Genomic DNA, 21520 nt, shown 5'->3' on the forward strand with positions numbered 1-21520 from the left:
GTTCGGTCAAGGGTCAGCTCATCTTTGTGATTGTCGCCCCGTCTGTGGTTTCCGCAACCGGAGGTGTTGAGCTAACGTCACTTGCCTCAATGGCTTGAGTGACACGCTCGGTGAGTTCACCAATGGGCATGTTTGAGTGGAATCCGAGTACGTTGTTTGTGACGGGGTTGACAAAGCCCCTGTGGGCATCCCACTGCTCCTTAACCTGCCTTCTAGTAGATGCCCGAGCTGTTCCAGAGGGTGACTTAGGTGGCCCGTTGGCCTCCCCTTAATGGGGATTCTGTGGGCTCAGCTCGAGGTTAGGATCGAACGAGAAGGTTGAGATGACCATGTCCACTTCTAAGTGGGTCGAGCGAAGGCCGCTGGGGCTCATCTATGTTTTCTCCCCTGGCTATGTTCGACACGAGGCGGCCTCGGGCCCTTCGTGGGTCGGCCTTCAAACCCCGATCAGTTGGACTCCTGATTTTGGGTCGGGCGGCTCGAGCCCTCGAACCCCGTGGGGGTCGGTAGGGATTGGCCAGATTTCATGCATCACCCCATCCTCAGTTTCCACAACCGAAGGGGCTGAGCTAATGATAGTTGCCTCGATGGCTCGAGTGTCGCGCTCGGTGAGCTCGGTAACGGTCATGTTCGAGTGGAATCTGGGTCCACCATTTGTGACAGGGTCGGCAAAGCCTGCTTGGGGCATCCCACTGCTCCTTAACCTACCTTCAAGCAGATGCCCAAGCCATTCTGGAGGGCGACTTAGGTGGCCCGATGGCCTCCCCTTAATGGGTATTATGTGGGCTCGGCTCGAGGTTAGGATCGAATAAGAAGGTTGAGATGACCCTGTCTACTTCTAAGTGGGTCGGGCGAAGGCCGCTGTTACTCATCTGCATTTTCTCCCCTATCTCTGTTCGACGCAAGGTGGCCTCGGGCCCTTCACGGGCCAGCCTTCGAACCCCGATTAGTTGGACTCCCAATTTTGGGTCAGGCGGCTCAAGCCCCCGAGCCCATGGGGGTCGATAGGGATCGGCCAGATTTCATGCGTCACCCCATCCTCGGTTTCTGTAACCGAAGGGGCTGAGCTAACGACACTTGCCTCGATGGCTCGAGTGTCGCACTCGGTGAGCTCTCTAACAGGCACATCCGAGTGGAATCTGGGTCCATCATTCGCTGACGGGGTCGGCATAGCGCTCTTGTGGCATTCCACTACCCCTTAACCCACCTCCTGGCAGATGCTCAAGCCGTTCGATTGGCTTGGGTGGCCCGCTGGCCTCTCCTCGATGGAGATTCTATGGGCTTGGCTCAAAATTAGGATCGAACGAGAAAGGTCTAGATGTCCCTGTCCGCTTCTGAGCAGGGTCGGGCAAGGCCACTGGGCCTCATCTACATTTTTCTCCCCTGGCTCTATTTGACGCAAGGCAGCCTCGAGCCCTTCGTGGGTCGACCTTCGAACCTCGGTCGGTTGTCGCTCATGTTGAATGAGACGACTACCGCTTCGTGACGTGACGCGAAGCTTGTGATGCAATAATTGCATATGCAATGCTTGGATGTATGGGATGAATGTATGGATGAATGGTTGAATGAATGAATGTATGAATGCATGCATGAGAATGGATGAATGAATGATCATGCAATGGAAAAGAAAAGTGGGGGTCGGTAAAGTTACCTCGATGGCTCGAGTGATGGGTTCGGGGAGCTCTTAGTGGAGATGTCCGTGTGGGGTTTGGGTTCGACGTCCGTGATGAAGTCAACATAACCTACATGAGGCATCCCACTACTCTGTATCCGTCTCTCGGCAGCGGCCCAAGCCGTTCGATCGACCTGGGTGACCCGCCAGCCTCTCCTCGATGGAGATTCCACAGGTGGGCCCCTCCAAACCCTTCCCAAGAAGGTGGAGGCTAAAGCTCGGGGTTCGGGGACAAAGACTTTGATCACGCTGGTGAGCAAAGACGCCGTAGCCATCAGGGCGTAGGTTTCTCGTAGTTCCACTGGCTTTACTCAGTGCTTGTCTCCGCACACCCTGCCTTCAGTTTTTTAATGTGAGGAGGGGTTGGGCATAGAGAATGTCTACTGAATAGACACTCTCGCCAGCCCCCGAGCGAGGCCCGACCCCCGCCGTTGTTGGGGTCGGAGGCTCGATAGCAAAATTAATGCGCGTTAAGTAAGGGTGACCGTCTCTCGGCAGCGGCTTTGAGCCATTCGATCGACTTGGGCACAACATTTACCTCGATGGTACGAGTGATGGGTTCGGGGAGCTCTTACTAGATATGTCTATGTGGGATCCGGGTCCGCCGCTCGTGGCAGGGTCAGCATAACCCGCCTAGGGCATACTGCTGCCCCCTACCCATTTCTCGGCAGCGGCCAAGCCGTCTGATCGACTTGTGTTGCCCTGCTGGGACAGGACTTACCTGCGGAGATACCGGATGAGAACATCCCGTGCAAGAATTTAGTTAGGCAGATAAGCCAGGCGGTGAACTTGTAATAAATGGACAAGCTCTTAAATTTCGTTATAGCTGAATTGCTTTTTAGCCCTGCTCCCCTTTTTGTATGTAAAAAGGTTAGTGCATTCCAACCCTTTCCGTCGTTAAGGTCGTAAAGCTCGGGGTATGGGTGAGCAAATTCGGATCACGCTGGTGAGCAAAGGCATTGTAGCCACCAAGGCATAGGTCTCTTGTAGTCTGACCAGTTATACTCAGAGTTTGTTCCCACAACCTTGGCTCCTAGGTCTTAACGTGAGAGGGGGTCGAGCACAGAGAATATTTGCTAGGCGGACAGACTATTAAACACGTACCAACTCTTTCTGTGGCTAAAGCCAAAAAGCCTAGGGTGCAGAAAAAAAACTCTGATTACGCTGGTGAGCAAAGACACCGTAGCCACCGAGGCGTAGGTTTCTCGTAGTCCGACCAGTTTTGCTCAGCGTTTGTTTTTGCAAACTTCGCTTTTGTGTCATAATCGTGAGAAAGGGTCAGATGTAAAGACCATCTACTGGATATATATGCTCTTATCAGCCCCCGAGTGAGACCTGACCCCTTACCATAGCTAGGGTCGGGTGTCATTAAAGATCGGGGAGTTGATAGTGAAATTGATAAGAGAAAATGTGCGTATATTAAGGGTAAAAGCAAAGTAGCTGCTCGATGTTCCTGGCATTGGTGAAGACCTCGCCATCGATGGTCTTGAGGTTGTGGATGTCCGGTTGGAGCACCTCCACGATGACGTACGGTCCCTCCCACAATGGAGAGAGCTTGTGGTGGTTCTTGTTGTTTGGTGCAATGCTTGCTGGTACTTGGTCGAGTGGAGGAGGGCGATGTTGCGCGCTTTATCTAGCTAGGCTCCTTCCTATGGTCCCCCTTCTCGAAGCCTTCGAACAAGAACCGCTTCAAGAAGTCATAGTCCTTGTATAGGTGCTCGACGGGGAAATAATGGTTTGGGCATGGCCCTTCAAGTAGCTTCTCGAAGTGGTCCGAGGTACCCTTCGTGGGCTTCTAGCCCCCCTTGCGGTCAGTGGCGGCCACGATTGAGCCCCCATGCCACTGCTTGTTCTTTTTCTTGATGGGACGGTTGGAGGTGCCTTCACCGGTGTCCTCATCCCATTTTGCCTTACCTTTGAGGCAGCCAAAGGCCTAAGATCTCAGCGAGTCGGGGCTCAGGCTTCGGTCCTCACCACTGTCGTAGCGTCCGCCATGACGTGGGTGGTAGACACGGCTAGCCCCCTCCCTTGCATCGCCATAGGTACACCTGCGGGTGTCGAGGGAGTCGCGTGTGTCATAGTAGAGGCCGAGACGCTCATGCACCGGAACTGCAGTGCGTGGTCTGCCGCCTTGCTGTGCCTAGTGGATCGACATGTCCTCGTTGGGCTGCTCTGTAGGCGTGTTACGCCTGTGGGCATTGAGGGTGTCACGCACATCGCGGTGGAGCTCGAGACACTCATGCACTAGAACCGCAGTGCGTGGCCTACCGCCTCGCTGTGCCTGGTGGACCGACACGTCCCTGTCGAGCTGCTCTACGGGCACGTTACGCCTATGGGCGTCGAGGGTGTCATGTGTGTCATGGTGGAGGCCGAGATGCTCATGCACCGGAACCACAGTGTGTGGCCAGAATGGGAGTGCTGTCGGGGTGCTCTGGATGAGGTATTCTGGGGAGAGCAGCTCTCTCCCGACAAGCTATGCCATGACATTGGTGAACAAGAAGGTGAGGTGGCACATGTCCTCTTAGGATGGTCAGGGTCCTAGGAAGGCGCCAAGCTGGTACCCTAACCTCCCGTAGTCGAAGCTGAGGAGCTGGTTGTTCCCGGGCACGTGGACATCCGGTGCAGGTAGCTGTAGCTCCTTGGGCACCTCGGTAATCGCATCGAGGCCAATGAAGAGGAGAGGTTGTGCGACGGCAGGAGGCCGCACCAACTCTCCCTTTGTTGTGACGATGAAGTCTAGGTTCCCGAAGCATACGACGCGCCCAGGACCCAGCCGACGTTGCGATTAGCCACCCGAGGCCTGGTGTGGATGTCGAGATGCGCAAAAGGCCCCTACCTAGTGTGCCAACTATCATTGTTTCGAGTTGCCACCAAGTAAATTTCTAATATTGTGCGTGTGGCCTGGATGGTGTGCTAAGAGGACACAAGGTTTATACTAGTTCGGGTAGAATGTCCCTACATCCAGTTCATTGCTGCTACTCGTGTTACTAGCACTGAAAGTTCATAGTAGGGGTTACAAACGGTCAAGAGAGGGACATGTCCCAAGTCTCTGGTGGTGTGTTGCGATGAGTTTCAATTCGAGTTGAGTCGAGTTCAGATGTGTTTGATTCGGTCCCCTTTGTGGGATGCACTGATTTCCCTTTTATAGACCAAGGGAGAGCATGGGTTACAGTGGAGGAAAAGAAGAGATCGAGCGGAAGAAGTCCTTCGAGATCGCTGGGTCCTTCTTCTCCTTTATGTGGGTCCAGCCGACCCTGCAGACGTCAACAGGGACAACCTCTCGTTGTGGCCCTATCCATCATTGGCGCCATGTGCAGGCATCATCTACTAGTCATGGTGCTCCACTCTGTCCTGGTGGACATTGTGATGAACTGACATGCCCGTTAGTGTTTGTACAGGGGTTAGGCAGACAGCACCGGTACGCCCAACGCTGGTGCTGACATGAACCCCCAGGTATGGCCCATCATGGTCATGGGTTACATCGAGGCATGTCGATCACCTCCCTAGTGTCAGAGCTTTGACTCAAGCACACTCGCTTGGTCCTAGAGTGGTTGGCGGTGGTATGGGTCTTCGTCGGGCAAGATAGAACCTTCGGACTCGGGGTTAGGCGAGGCGGAGTTCCTCCCCAAAGGCTGGGCGAGGCGGAGCCAACCCTTAGGTGTTGTGTGAGGCAGAGCCCACCCTAGAGGTCGGGTGAAGCGGAGTCCACCCTCAGGTGTTGGGGGAGGTGGACCCCACGGCCTCAGTGTTGGATGAGGTAGAGCCAACCCTCGGGGGTCGGATGAGGTGGAGCCAGCCCCCAGAGTTCAGGCAAGGCGGAGCCCCCCTCTAGGGTCGGGCGAGGTAGAGCCCGCGGCCTCAGCATCAGATGAGGCAGAGCCTACCCTTAGGGGTCGGGCGAGGTGGAGCTAGCCCCCAGAGATCGAGCGAGGCGGAGCCCGCGACCTTAGTGTTGGGCGAGGCGGAGTGACCCTCAGGGGTCAGGCAAGGCAGAGCCCGCAGCCTCGTTGTTGGTCGAGGCGGAGCTCATGGCCTCGGTGCTGGGCGAGGTGGAGCCAACCCTCAGGGGCCAGGTGAGGTAGAGTTTGCGCACCTAGGGGTCGGCAAGAGCTATAGTCATGCTCTTGTCTGCGCGGATGAATCAACATTGATGGTTATTAGCTCCTCCTCTTCAGTACCCTAGTATTGGTCCCCGATAGTAGAGTTAATACCAAAGGAGTTCATATGCTCCATTGTCATAAGTGAGTGTGGAGTGGTAGTTTGGGATCTTGGATAGAGAAGCACCCAAAACCAAAGTTCTAGATCTCAAAAAGTTATGCAACTTTGTAGTTTATAACTTTTTTCTTTGAAGTTGTTATGATGCCCTCTATTTTACTCACAATTTATAGAAGTTAATACCAACTAAAGCCAAATGTTCCATAGTCATAAGTGACTATGAAGTGATATTTAAGGATCTTGGATGGAGAAGCGACCAAAACAAAAGTTATAGACCTCGAAAAGTTATGCAACTTTGTAGCTGACAACATTTTTATTTGAAATCATCTATCCAACGAAAATTACGTTTGATTTCTCAAATTTAAAATTTGAATTTTTCAAACGATCTCGGATGGAGAAACACCCAAAAACAAAAGTTGTAGATCTTGAAAAGTTATGCAACTTTGCAGTTGGCAACTTTTTCATTTGAAATCACCTATCTAGGGAAAATCACAGTTGAATTTTCTCACATTTGAAATTCAAAATTTTCAAACGACCTCGGATGGAGAAATGACCAAAACCAAAGTTGTAGATCTTGAAAAGTTATAAAACTTTGTAGTTGACAACTTTACAATGTTTTCATTTGAGTTCATTTAGGATCCCAAATAGTCATTTTAAAACAAGAGTGACATAAAATGGGGAGAACAAATGTCCCAAATGGACACAAGCGTCTTACAGGTGGAGTGGTTAGGGGACAAACACGCGAAGTAGGAGATCAGGGGTTTGAGTGCCGGTGGCCGCGAAGCGTGCATTTTTCACGTGAAAAATCGCGTGACTTGTTAATGTCCAGTAGGGTCTCTCCCAGTATTAAAAAAATTCCTATTTTTCTCAGCCCCTTTTTGGGGTTTTCAGGAAACCACATCACTGCTGGTTTATAAGAACCGGCACCGATGAGTGCTCCCATCACTGCCGGTATACTTGTGTCGGTTCAAAATCCTGCAGTGAATGGGGATTTTGAACCAGTGATTTTGTAACACCCTAAATTTTGCACTTTTTGAAAATAGTCCAAAATGATTTAATTATGCATTTGTATGAGCATTCAAACCTTGGAAACTAATATTTTTTATGAAAATAAAATCAACTACAAGGTTAGATCATGTTGTTGCATTCATGCTGGAGGATTACTTCTTTCGTATTGATTGGCTTTGACCCAAATCTGAAAAAGATTCAAAACCCATTTCGAAAATGCATTTGAAAATAAAAGAAAAAAAAGCAAATTTCCTCTCCCTCCTCCCTCTCTTGGCTTTCGGCCTCCTTGGCATAGCTCCTCCGCTCGGCCTGCTGCACATTATCTCTCCCGCATGGCCACCTATGGGGCCCGCATGCCATTTTCCTCCTTGGGCTGGCCCAATGCGGAGGCACCGCTCCTCTCTCCCTCTGCTAGGCCAACCACCTAGACCCACCCTTTTCTCACTGTTTACACCAAAATTTGGATGAAGAGTCATAGGGACTCAAAAACTCCTAAGATCATGTCATCAAGGAATCAATTGCATGTAGATCGGAACTAGCGGATTCGAATGTGAAACTAGAATCGGCTTTCTTTAGATAGCGCCAGCAGATAACGACGAAGGCTATGATTGGCGCCAGGACGAGACATGTTGGACGCTACAAAAAGGGAAAGATTAGAGTCCAAGTTATCTTAAATTAGGAATGTTTTCTTTAGGGTTAAAAATTGTGATGAGTCATGCTTAGATAGGAGTCATGCATAGATCCCGGGTATAAATATCAAACTCCAGCTATTGTAAAACACACAATCAATCAAATGCAAGTTACTTACTTTTTTGGCTCCGGCCACCCCTTAGGAGTAGGAGTAGAGTAGATCTCGGCGAGTTCTTCAGCAAGTACGGCTGCATCGATCTGGTCGACCTCCACTGCTGTAAGTACCGTCATGACTTATACCTCTGTTCGTACGGCTGCATCGATCCGGTCGACCTCCACTGCGACTCTGGTACAAGTTAGTTATTGATTGTCTAGTTCAAGTACGGCTGCATCGATCCGGTCGACCTCCATTGCTCAAACTAGATTAAGGTCAAGTTATCGGCTCTATCTAAGAGTGGCGTTCCTTCGGATAGATTCATTAAGTTACCGATATTACTTATTGCTTCCATTATTTACTTAATTACAGCAATATCACTTTGCCCGATTGGGATTGATCTAGATCAGCCTTATATCTTTGTTAACACATCGTTTGTTAATCTAAATTGATCTAATCTGCACTTTAAATGATGAGTTATGTTTTATCGGCTATTCTACATCAATCTTGATCGTGCATAGCATGTGGTTAAGGCATGTTTGATCTTGAGTAGATCTATTGGCTAGTGAAAACTGTTCCATGGCCCGTTATCACGTCCTGTGTGATTCTGCCTTACACCCCACTGTTAGCACCGTGGAGCGGGGATCGTTATTTGGTAGATCTATTCCTGAGATGGCATGACCTTAACTGTGCGCTTTGCCTGAATCGGCTATTTTAGCCGATATCGAGCGCTTTCACGAACAGTTCGCATCACGAGATCATTGAAGTAGTGATAAGTTGAAAGATATGTTAGCCCCATGTTCTTATTATTGTATTACGGCCTGCATGATTCTGCCTCATGCCCCACTGATATTAGTAATAAGTTAGGGTCATCGAGTCTATTGTTGTTTCTACGCCCTGCATGATTCTGCCTCATGCCCCACTGGTCATAGCAATATATGAGATCTAATATGTTCATTAGATTTATCTCTATTAAATGGTTAAATGATGATGAACTATTTCTTTTATAAAAAGGGGTTCGGTTACTTGTAGTCATTGGCTTAGCATGAACTAATTGCTGTTAATATCTTATTGCCATTGACTAATATTTGTTTAAAGAATGATATTCATCCTAAATGATAATTGATTCTTCTTACACAACCCCATGAGCTTTAATCGATTTATTCTTATGAATATGCTGGAATCGACTATTTAGTCAATCTCCTTTCATATCGGCTCTCAGAGCCGCACATTCGGGACTGTCTAGCAACACCAACACATTCTGCCCTTAATTACTGATAAACTTTCTCTCCTTGTCAATTGTAGGGTCAAATTGACTGGCTCGTCTTGGGAGGAGTGCGTAGGATCGACCACCTCTGCGCTGAAGCTAGGCGGATCTCTAGCTCCATCGAGAGGACCCTTCCAGCTTGCTACGTGTGTCCTCGGCATGGGACAAAATTCCATGTCGACACATGTTTCTGGCACACCCGGTGGGACCCCATAATCATCATGGCGGCTCATAACAACAATGACATCCTTATGATACATTATGAAGATCTACCTGATGGGGATAAAGGTGTCATTAGTAAAGCTACAGAAGAGTTTCAGAACAAGTGTTTGTTGTCCTACACCAAAACACGTGTCAACACAATTGTTTAGAAGTTTCCACTACCGAGAGTTCTATTACATGGGCAGACAGATACAACTCAAGCTGAAGATAGACGTTTCTTTATGGAAGTTGTAGACAAATATGTTTGTGATGCCATATCAAGTCAAAATGAAGCTTTCTTGGACACATTCCATAATGCCATGAAAGAAGCGATTCATGGGTTTCCAGTTGGTCAAGTTGGGCCGGCTTATTACAACATTCTAGATCCGTCGACCCAAGGGACTAATCAAGTCGGTACCAGCCATCAGGAAGCAACACCAGCTGGTAATGGTGATGTCTAAGTAGTTCAGGGATCATCTGAATAGGCTCAAGTTACTACTACGAATTAAATATAGTATAACCCTAGACCACCAGTACAGCATGTGCAACAGTCGGCGGGGCAAGGCTAGAACCAGGTGATCAATTTTGGCACATTAGGCCACATACCGTCGTCAGCTCAAAAAATAGCACCATCAATTCAAAGGATCCATAGAGATATAGATCCTTATGTCTATAATCAGAGACTTCAAGCAGCGAGCCAGCAAAGAACCCAGCAGATGGAGATTCCACAAGGGTATCATTATGGCACAGATTATAACACCCTTCATATGATTTCGAATCCAGGGTATCAAGGCACATGGGATTTCAATCCACAGATGGGTCAGCAGGTGCAGAGAAATCCATATTCAAATGCTGATGAGTTGCTGCTGAAGGTGACCGAGATGATGAAGAATCAGTTCGGTCTAAAGCCAAAAGGGCTGACCTTCTCGTACAAACGCCCATATCCAGAATGGTATAATTTGGTCGCTCATCCCACAAATTATAGGCTCCCATAGTTCGCTAAGTTCACTAGCCAAGACAGTACAAGCATGATAGAACATGTCAGTCGATATCTTACACAATTGGGCGAAGCATCAGTTGAGGATGTCCATCGAGTTCGTTTCTTCTCCTTGTCCCTATCAGGGCCAGCCTTTACTTGGTTTTCATCACTACCAGTCAATTTCATTACCAATTGGGTTGACCTAGAGAAGAAGTTTCATATGTATTTTTACACTAGGACTGGAGAAAAGAAGATTACCGATCTGACAACTATAAGTCAGAAGACTAATGAATCAGGTAGTGAGTTTCTTCAGAGGTTCTGAGAGACTAGGAACTTGTGCTTCTCATTAAACTTGGCTGATAATCAACTAGCTGCTTTAGCTGTTCAGGGAATGCTACCAATGTGGAAAGAAAAGCTGTTGGGACAAGAATTTGATAACTTGGGTCAATTGGCTTAATGAGTGGCAGCGCTCAATAGCTAATTCTAGAGTATGCGCATAGATACCCGATTCTAGAAGAGTACCACAGTGGCCGAAGCTTATAATAAATACTCAGTTGATGATGGCTACGAAGATGAAGAAGAAGAGGTTGCTGTAGCTGAATAGAATTGGGGCAAAAAAACGGTAATGGTGCTAAATCCTTGGGGAAGAGGAGTCGAGGAGAGCTATGACTTTGATGTCACAAAATCAAACAAGCTCTTTGATTTCTTGCTTGAGAAGGGGCAGATCAAGTTGCTCGATGGTCATGTTATGTTGTCCCTAGATCAGTTGAAAAATAAGAAGTTCTGCAAGTTCCATAACGCCACTTCTCATTCCACTAATGAATGCAGAATCTTCCGGCAGCATATACAGAGGGCTATTCAACAAGGAAGGCTTAAATTTGACATGCCTTGGAAAATGAAAGTTGATGATAATCCTTTCCCAAGAGATTAAAACATGGTTGATGCTAGGCTGATCAAAGGAAAGACTAAGATCCTAACATCGACCAAATCAAGAGAAGCTAGAGTAGTCAACCCCGAGATGCAAATATCGACTGATGAGTACAGGGAAATTAAGAGACATCGCGATAAGCAAAAGAGCCGATATGAACAGGGAGAAACGTCAAAAGCAGGGGCGACAAGGCCACGAGTTACATCCTGGATTCTGTTGAATAAGTGGCAGCGGCAGAAGGGAAAGGATTATCAACGTTGGTTAAAGGATCAAGAATACCAGCGTCAACTATAGAAGGAAAGGTATGAAAGGAAACAAGCCAAATCATATTGGAACTGTCCTTTCTTCAGGCATTGCTAGAATGAAGGTTTGAAGTTGCCTACCAGACATGACTATCCAGAATGCAGCAATCAATATTGGGAGTTTAAGCAATCTAAAACTAACCATCAATCTATCCATGCTCAAGATACATATCATCATAATAATATGGATTGGCGCTTAAAAAATAGAAGTGTTCATGATCGGCTTGGAAAATGAGTTGTTGATCAAGACTGGGCTGATTATGAAGAAGAGGGCAACGGGAAGTAATATGTTTGGCAAGAAGGCTAATGGTGCCTAAGAGGTTTGACAAGAAGCCAGAAGAGAAGGGTGAAATGCCTAAAGAATAAAGAGATGGAACAGGCTTAGGCATCTGGTAAACCTCAAGTATGGCATACTAAGCAAACAGCCGATAAAAAGCAACCATCGGCTAATATCCAAATGGCTTTTCTGTTACCATCAGAGTTCAGAGCTCCGGTAGATCAAGAAGTTTATTCAGATTTCGATGAATCAGAGTATGAGGAGATAGTTGCCAAATTAATGGATGTACAACAAGCAATATTTGATAAGCCAGTCAAGCATCGACACTTAAAAGCTTTATATATGAAAGGTCTTGTTGATGGAAAGCCGATGAACAAGATGTTAGTGGACAGAGGTGCTTCTGTCAATCTTATGCCTTACACTACTTTTCATAAACTTGGCAAAGGACCAGAAGATCTGATGGAGACTAACATGATGCTTAAGGATTTTGGAGGTAATGCATCTAAGACTCGGGGGGCAATAAATGTCGAACTAACAATCGGAAGTAAGACTCTACTCACCACGTTCTTCGTCATCGATGGAAAAGGGTTGTACCATTTGCTCCTCGGTCGTGATTGGATTCATGCGAACTGTTGTCTGCCGTCAACCATGCATCAGTGTTTGATTCAGTGGCATGGAGATGATGTTGAGCTGGTTCACGCTGATGAATCTATGAGCGTCGCAACAGCCGATCCAGTCTTTTAGGAACTAGGAGATTTCGAATGCTTTTCCAGCAAGTCATGGGAAGGAGGTTTCATTAAGATCAGCAATGAAAACCAACAGCTGATGCAAGCGATCGGCTCTAAAAGTTTGTTTTAGTGAATAGTCATGGCTTCACGTCGGCCATTGGATTAAAGGAAAAATAAGCATTGAGTCCTAGAGATGGGTTTAGGCCGACATAAGAATGCTAAATGGAATCCTAAGTGCGGATCATAATCGTTGGATTTCTTAAACGAAGTATTTGTTGCACTTAACAAAATGCTTGCTCCAGGTTGATTAATCATTTGACCTTCGATATGAAAAGTTCTGCGGGACATTATCCTAACATCTGGTCAACATTTGATAGCCGATTCATTCTCATCTCTAATAGCCAGTACCAGGAGGGTATCACCTCTAGTTCAAAAAATAAAAATCTTCAAAGACAATAAAAGCCGATATGGTATGTATCGCCTATAGAGCAAGAATAAAAACAAAAATAGTCATACACAAGGGTATTACACTGAGACACATTCATGAAAAGAACAAGAGTCCTTGTTCATCGGATTACCCTAGATACAATCTAATCAAGGACCTTGTTGACCACATCCTGGGCGGATGTGATGTGTACTATGGCCTCCGCTGCCATAGCAAATTCTTTGAGCAGGTCCTCATGTTCCTCAGGGCCATCGCCCATTGGAAAACCAGTCTCCATGGCATGGAGCTCGTACCTAGTCTGGACTTATGCCACGATCAGCGCCACCACCGCACCGTGACGAACGCCGTGGAGGGCAATCTCCTGAACGCGGGACGTGATGTCTTGGAGATGAGTAGCGATGGGGGAACCATGAGCATTGACGGCGTCCACGACCATGTTTGCTGCCAGTTGGAGAGACTCCAATAGCACCGTCAGGGCAGACAATCACAGGAACAAAAAGACTATCAAGATAAAGATAATGGAAATCAGAATGAGGCATTCCTGGAATTCATCTTACCCACCACCATGGTGTCAGACTCAGCCAGCCATGCTCAGACGGTGCTGGCATCCTCCTCAGCCGTGTGAAGGGTGGCCTAAGAGACCCCGAGGCGAATCTCAAGTTGGCCGTTCTCCCAAGTCACCTCAGAATAATGATTCTGAGCCATCCTCCACTCATGAAGGTAGCGCCGGGCATCATCACCATTGTTGGAGTAAGAAGAATCCAACGATGAGGCCGGCACAGAAGATGCGGCGTCAGAGGGCCCGCTGGCCCTGGGGAGAGGACGAAGACTGTCATTCACAACAAACCTGTAGGTGGGTCAGAATAGTTCATCATTATAAATAGGCAATGTCAATCTCACCTCATGCATCGGAGATGCTGGTTCATCGACATGTTCTCCTCTAGGATCTCCTCCGCCGCGTGCTTGCCTTAGTTGTCCTCGCCGGCCATGGAAAATGATTGGATCTATGGAAGGGAGAAAGAAAACCGCTATAAGGTTTCGGCAGGCGAAGAAGAGCAAAGGAACAGTTGCGAGTGGAGATGTGTTCGAGGCCAAAGCCATCGGCTGGTATTTGAAGACATGAAGCAAAGAGGTGGATGCATCGGGGGGGGCAAAGGGCAACTGCAATTAATGGAAGGTGAAGTGCTACTTCACTAATGTCGATGGGGATACGGTGTTGGGCAACTAAGGGTAGGAAATCAAAGGGTTCTCTTAATAAAAGCCATGTTTTCAGACTTAATTGGATTAAGATTAGAAGTTTGGGATCGGCTGTATCAAATCGGCTCTTTAGCCAAAACAAGAAGCGTAATTAAATAATGGAGAGTATGATCGATTCTACACAAGATACACGTTGACATGCAGATTTCAAGTCTAGAACATCATGGATTGCTCTCGACATTTCTAGCCAAATAGCATCAGCTCCCACGATCTGTTGTTTGCCTTCTTCGGCTGATCCACGAATACCCTTGAGGCAGCTTCGGATGACTCTACCTTATCTGACTTTAGCCAATGATTCCTGTTTCTTTTGTTGAATGGTGCCAGGCATTTGGGCCAGTGACGATCAATGGCAATAAAACTCCGGAGAAAGCTAGGGATGGACTACCCTTGATGGCCAAGAGCAAGAGAGCTGGTATGGTCGCTAAATTAGGAGGGGCCTTATCGGGTCAGACATTGCGCGCCTGGTAATACTTACATTTTGGAAACACTAAGAGGAGAAGAAGAATTCAGCAGAGCAATCAAATGGGGAAATTTGAAGGGATATTACCCTAGCATTTGGATTAGTACTGAACAACCAATTTGCTTGGTTGTTGGCTCTAATAGTCGATACCAGAAGGGTATCGCTTCTAGTGTGAAAATAAGCCCAAAGGGGTAAAAGCCAGTACAATGTGTATCGCCTACAGGAGCAGAGCAAACATAGATGAGGTAATGTGTATAATATGGAGCACGAAACAGAAAGAAAATCATTAGAGACAAAGGAATTGTTTGCTGATATCGCTTATTACAAGCTACAGACTAGAAAACACTTTGTTTACTATGTCATCGGCCTAGGAGGTCAGGGCTACAGAGTTGGCGGTGTCGAAGGAATCCTCGACTAGGTGCTCATAATCTCCAGGGTATCCGGTGGCTAGAGCTCCACGTGGAAGAAGCCGAAGATCGTGGCCGGAGTGAACTTGCGCAGTAGCCAATGACATGGCAGCACCATGACGAACGCCATGAAGAGCGACTTCTCTAACGTGGTTCAGGATGTCATGCAAGAGAACCACCAGAATGGTGCCCTTAGCATTGACAAATCCCACTGCATGGTCCGCAGCTAAACAAAGGCTTTCTAGCTAAGCCAATAGATGTAAAGGATTTAAGGAAGAGGTGATCAGGATCTTGGAGGCAAAAGTTAAGAAGAAACAGAAAATTATGGTAAATGTCTCACCAGCGATTCTGGCTTTAGCCTTGGCCAGCCTCTCCCACACCGGGTTGGCTTTAGGGGGTGATCGACCCTGAACTATGGCCAGAGCTGACTCCGTGATAGAGAGGCAGTCAGCAAGTCTCTCGCCGATCTGGTCAATGGAAGCGATCAGGTCATCGTTATCTCTTGGCCTCCTTGGATAGCAGGGGAGCTGGCGATGAATTGGTGCTGAGGATGACCCTAAAGGCTGAGTAGAGTTGGCCCTATGTTCTAGAACGACAGGAGCATCGCGAGTTGCACCCTCTTGATGATGGATGCGCTGGCGCGATGATGCAGATCCCTCGAGGGCTTCCTCAGTAGACCTCTTGCTGTTCTCCATGATGTCAAACCTACGGAAAAAGCAGGAACTATACCAAGGATGGAAAAGGTTTGAGACGAAGCGGGTTGTGGTTTGATCCATGGCCGTGGCCTGTATATATAGCCCAGGAAGGTGAGAAGATAGATTTCGCCGAGGGTGTGAAATTGGAACAGAAACGGAAGCAGAACGACACTCTAGGAATTCAGAGGACGGATAACGAAGAGATAACATATTCGAACTTATTGCTTCCCCAGATTACAAAATATCATGGGACAGATACGAAGAATTTACATTGACCAAGATCAACCTATCAAGGCTTCTTTGGATTGAAGGGAGTCCGGGTCCCCATAAGGCCAAAAGTTATCGTGAACCGAATCAACATCGGCCCATGGATAAAATTATGCTAGGGAAGAGGAAAGGCCACCCGCCTAACAGATGCTCGACTGATTTCTCGGTAAATTGAGAAACTATGGGAAAGAAGCCTGTGACTTTTCCAGTGGGCGTTTGGAGGAGCAAACAAGGGGAAGGTGTCCACACATTTTAGTCCCGTGAACACTAGAACAACTTTGCGAGCATGGAGAGAAGACTCAGGTGATATCACAAGAATTCTTCTAACCGTAAAGGCTGGTCTTCTTGCTCAACGAGGCGCTAGAATGGGTGACATAATCACCCTATGCATAAGAATTCTTCTAACTGCTCAAGATCTTCATAGCAAAAGGATAGACCATGGAGGGTCCAGCGGAGTCGGGAGCACTCGAGGAGGTAGATAGATGAGAAACATGGCTGAATTGTTGAGTTGCTCTCGGCAGGGTCGGATAGGCATTTTATAGCCGGCCTAGAAGGATGAATCCAAGAGCCCGTGAAGCAATGATGCTCTCATAAAAGTTTTAAAGCATAGACTCATGATCTAACATAGACGGTGACAAACAGTAGACCCCAGATCAAGATTCTTTCACCGTGACTGTAGACCTATCGGGGACATAGACGTGATAATTTTGGAATAAAATTACTTTTATCCCAAAATTGGGGGCCATGTGTTTACACCAAAATTTGGAAGAAGAGTCACAGGGACTCGAAAACTCCCAAGATCATGTCATCAAGGAATCAATTGCATGTAGATCGGAACTAGCTGATTCGAATGCGAAACTGGAATCGGCTTTCTTCAGATAGCGCCAGCAGATAACGACGAAGGCTATGATCGGCGCCAGGACGAGACATGTTGGACTCTACAAAAAGAAAAAGATTAGAGTCCAAGTTATCTTAAATTAGGAATGTTTTCTTTAGGGTCAAAAATTGTGATGAGTCGTGCTTAGATAGGAGTCATGCGCAGATCCTGGGTATAAATATCAAACCCCGGCTATTGTAAAACACACAATCAATAAAATACAAGTTACTTACTTTTTTGGCTCCGGCCACCCCTTAGGAGTAGGAGTAGAGTAGATCTCGGCGAGTTCTTCAGCAAGTATGGCTACATCGATCTGATTGACCTCCACTGCTTGTCTATAAATACCGTCATGGCTTATACCTCTATTCGTATGGCTGCATCGATCCGGTCGACCTCCACCATGACTCTTGTATAAGTTAGTTATCGACTCTTGTCTAGTTCAAGTACGGCTGCATCGATTCAGTCGACCTCCACTGCTCGAACTACATTAAGGTCAAGTTATCGGCTCTATCTAAGGGTGGCGTTCCTTCGGATAGATTCATTAAGTTACCGATATTGCTTATTGCTTCCATTATTTACTTAATTACAGCAATATCACTTCGCCCGATTGGGTCAAATTGACTGGCACGTCACGGGAGGAGTGCACAGGATTGGCCACCCCTGCGCTGAAGCTAGGCGGATCTCTAGCTCCATTGAGCGGACCCTTCTGGCTTGCTACGTGTGTCCTCGGCACAGGATGAAATTCCATGTCAACACTCACGGATGTGTCAGGCACGCATGGTAGCGTCATCCCCAACCTCCTACCGAAATCGGGCCGAGGTCATTGGCCTTATCCCGCTGCTGCACTCCTGACATCCTCGGAACATCCTTAGCATATCCCCTGCTCCCACACCTCTATAAATAGGAGCCCAGATGTCCCCACTGCCCCCTACATAACCCTAATCATGAGCCGCCGCCTTCAATCTATCCTGCAGCACCGCAACCCTAGCTACGCCGCCACCGAGCACCGACCTCGCTGTTCTGTTGCTCCGCTGCCATCGTGAGTATATCGCTGAGCTTTGCATTGATCTTGCGAAGCCGCTGAGCTCTCCGGGTCTCTTTTCTTGCTCTAGGTTCACTCATTAGTCGTTGCCAAACTTTGCAGGGACCCAATCTCCGCTGTTCCGAGCTGCTCACCATCTCCGCTCCACCTCGATCATCGCATCTACCCGGGGTGAGTTCACCGCCTTCCCCTCTCCCTTCCCGTGCTTTTACCAAGCCTAACCATGGCCTCTAGGCCTAGTTTCATGTGCGCCGGTGAGCTTCTTTCGCCACCGGCCATGTCTGCCGCCGCGCTGGTTCTGTTCCGGCCGGCACTCCTCTCTCTCCCTCTCAGATCTAATCTGGGCCGTCCAAACTTCATCCAACCACTCAGATCTCTACATACCATTTTGCCATGGCAATCTTGCTAAAGAGTCCCTTGGGTTCTCTTGAATTCTGCCCATAGTCCTCTGGCAGTTTAAACCTGAATTTCATTTATTTGTTTTAATTCATTTAAAGTTTGGTATATTTACAAGTCCGCCACTGATTTTGTTTTATTCATAAAATCTCTGTTTTAGATCCAATTTGATTTGTTAAAATTGCGTTAGATTAATAATTAAGTAATCTACATGTTAGTGTTACTGTTAATCATGCTTTCAATCTTTAAAATTCGTGATTAATTATCTAGGGTTAAACTATTAGTTCTCTACATGAAATCTTGTTTAATTCATAACTTCTTTGTCTTATATCTGATTTTTATGTTCTTCGTGTCTGTGTGTTCATAGAAAGACATAGATTCATTTTATTAACTTTTCATATTGTTTTTGTACTATTGGTGTATTATTCTAATTATAGCTCTTGTTTGTTATGCATGATTGCCTCTGGATGCTTATATGTTGATGCGTGGATCGAGTATAGACGGTGAGCAGTATGTTGGCGAGCAGTAGTACTTCACTGACAACTCGGATCAGCAGGAATCCTTTGAGCAAGGTCTAACATCCCTGAAAATCCCATAACCCAAAAATCACAACGTTCAAAAACTTTATAGAAAACCCTTGTATGGTGAGTGACATGCTAGGAAAACACCCTAGTTCCACAAGGAGACCCCAAGAGAAGCTTGTGTGAGCATATGCATATAAACAACTTGTGATTTGCTTCTTTATGATTTCATGTGATGTATTAAAAATCTTGACAACACTTTTGTTTAAAACCTTGCTTGTGTGTGGGCCCAACCCTTTAACCAAAACCCTTGACCTAAAGCCTAAGGCCCTAGGCTGACCTAGGTGGACCCCACTAGGGCTGTATACATGTATGAGTTTTTGTATACACACATAAGACACTAGGTTTGGAAAATAGAAATAGAAATTAGAAATAGAAAAAAGGAAGGAATTGAAAGGAAAAGGAAAAGGGAAACTAGCCTAGCCGGCCGGCGTGGCCCAGCAGCAGCAGCCCAGTGCGTGCCCCTGCTTGCCCAGCGCCCACGGCCCTATGCCCCGGCTAGCCCAGCAGCAGGCAGCGGCCCAGCTCATGCCCCCACTCGCCCACGCCCTGCTTCCCCCTCACAGCGTCGCTGACACATGGGCCTATGGACCCCACCTGTCATCCTCTTCTTTTCCCCTACCCGTCTGCTTTTGCCGCTGCGGCAACGCACCCACCAGCGAGCATCCGAGGTGCCCTGTGGCATCGCCACCATCCGAGATCGAGCTGTTGGGCACACTCGCATGGATGGACACCACATCCATGATCTGCACTCGCTCCCCACTAATGCCAGCCCCACAGTGACGTCCACCGCCGTGGTTGCCACGCCGCTGATGCCACTATCCCATCCTTGCCTCATGACTGGCTGCCACCCCAAATTGGAGTCGGCAAGGCCCCCACACTCTCCCTGTGCCCCCCAAACCCTAGCCTAAAGGCCCTAATTGCCCTACACGTACCCCCTCTACGCTCTCTGCCATCCACCAAGCGCCATGGCCGCCGCTCAGCTATAAAAGCCAAGCCCCCGACGCCCTAGAATCCCTAGACCACCCCGCCACCACCTGGTGGCAACACACACATCACACTGAGCTAGAGGAGAGGATCGAGGAGGAGCAGAAAGGGAAGAACGCCGCTGCAGAGTCGATCACCATCGCGGAGTTGCTGTCGGAGTTGGAGGCAACACCCCGATCGACCATGCCAGCGTTGCGGTTCTGCCTACACTGCCCTAACTCCCCACGACCTCGCCTCACCACTACACCACTAGCCTATCTCCACTGCCTCAAAGATGAGCCTTGCCACCTTGCTCTACCTCACTATTGCATTCACGCCAAGGCCACCCACCGTGGTCTTCGAACCTAGGAGGCTCAAAGGCACCACCTTTGGCCATAGATCAGCACCACACGCACACGCACACCTATCCGAGCACTAGCCTGGCCTTGCTGAGTAGTCATGGCTTAGGAACGCCAGCGCCTTGCATGAGCCCCAAGCGAGATTGACATGGCCGAAGCACCACCATGGCATAGCCATTCCATCCGCGCTAGACCAGTAGAGGTAGAGAACCTACCTCGGCAAGCTTCACCTCATTGAGAGGCACACACCGCACTAACCAGTTGAAGGAGAAGAGCCCTGGAGGCTGTCAGTCATGTCCACCTCGTCAGAACTACCGTGCTTCCATGCCGCCGCCGTGTCGAAACCATTCTAGCCGCCTCCAGTCACCTCACTCATTGAGGATGGGCCATCGAGCTTCGCCGTGACCCCACACACCTAGCTGTCTTATTGGTTGAAGGAAAAGCCCTGCCTTTACCCTAGTCCACCATAGCCGGCTGCTCGCTGGAGTTCCACCATGCGTGTTGCCATAGAATAGACTCCACCATGCATTTTGGTCACTGTCGTTGTCTTTTGCTCGCACGTGACCTCAATTGAGCCACCTTTGGCTCCAATTAGGCTTGTAGCCGCATCGCCGTGACCCACCGTCGTTGTCGTGCCATCATCGCCATGGCTAGTTTCACCTGAGCCCCTTGGGTTTCACCTGGTGCCCTAGTCGCCATCACCGGAGCACGAGGATGCTGAAGGACCCCACCAGAGCCTCGCTAGAGCCCTGAGTCGCACTATCGTCATAACCGCGCCACCGGGAGCCACCATGATGCCATCGTCGGCCGTTCTAAGCCCTAACCCGCTACCTTTAGCCCCTCGCTATGCTTGCCGTGACCCCCGCAATGCCACCGACCACCACAGTAGCCTCACCAACCACCACAACGAGCAGTCGAGCAGGCTCACCGCTGGCGAGAGAGCGGCAGAGAAGCAGGGAGAGAGTAGCTGCACCCCTACTGAGCCCCCGTGTGCCCATTCCACCATGAACTAAGAGAAGAAAAGGAGGAGTGGACGCGGTCCACCGTGGATCCTTCCTGCGGTCCATGGACCCGCCTGCACGCGTCCACCGTGAGCCACGCCTATGAACCCAGCCTAGTAGCAGCCCATCAAGGCCACGTGGCTAGCCCCAGTAGCCGACACATGTCTAGGCTAGGCCAGCCCAACCTGGCCCAAATTCGGCCCAGTGGGCTTGGTCCAACCCAGTCAATGTTGACTGTTGATTGGTCAATGCTAACCGTTGACCTGGCCCCACCTGTCAGCCCCTATAGACTGTGGGTCCCACCTGCCAGTGACCGCGTGCGTCTCGGCCAATCAGAAGTCGCCACATGTTAAGCCCAAGATTTTTCGAGTCTTTTTCTTTTTCAGAAAATGATTTAAACTTAGAA

The sequence above is a fragment of the Miscanthus floridulus genome, chromosome 14 (genome assembly GCF_019320115.1).
Source record: "Miscanthus floridulus cultivar M001 chromosome 14, ASM1932011v1, whole genome shotgun sequence".
NCBI lineage: Eukaryota > Viridiplantae > Streptophyta > Magnoliopsida > Poales > Poaceae > Miscanthus > Miscanthus floridulus.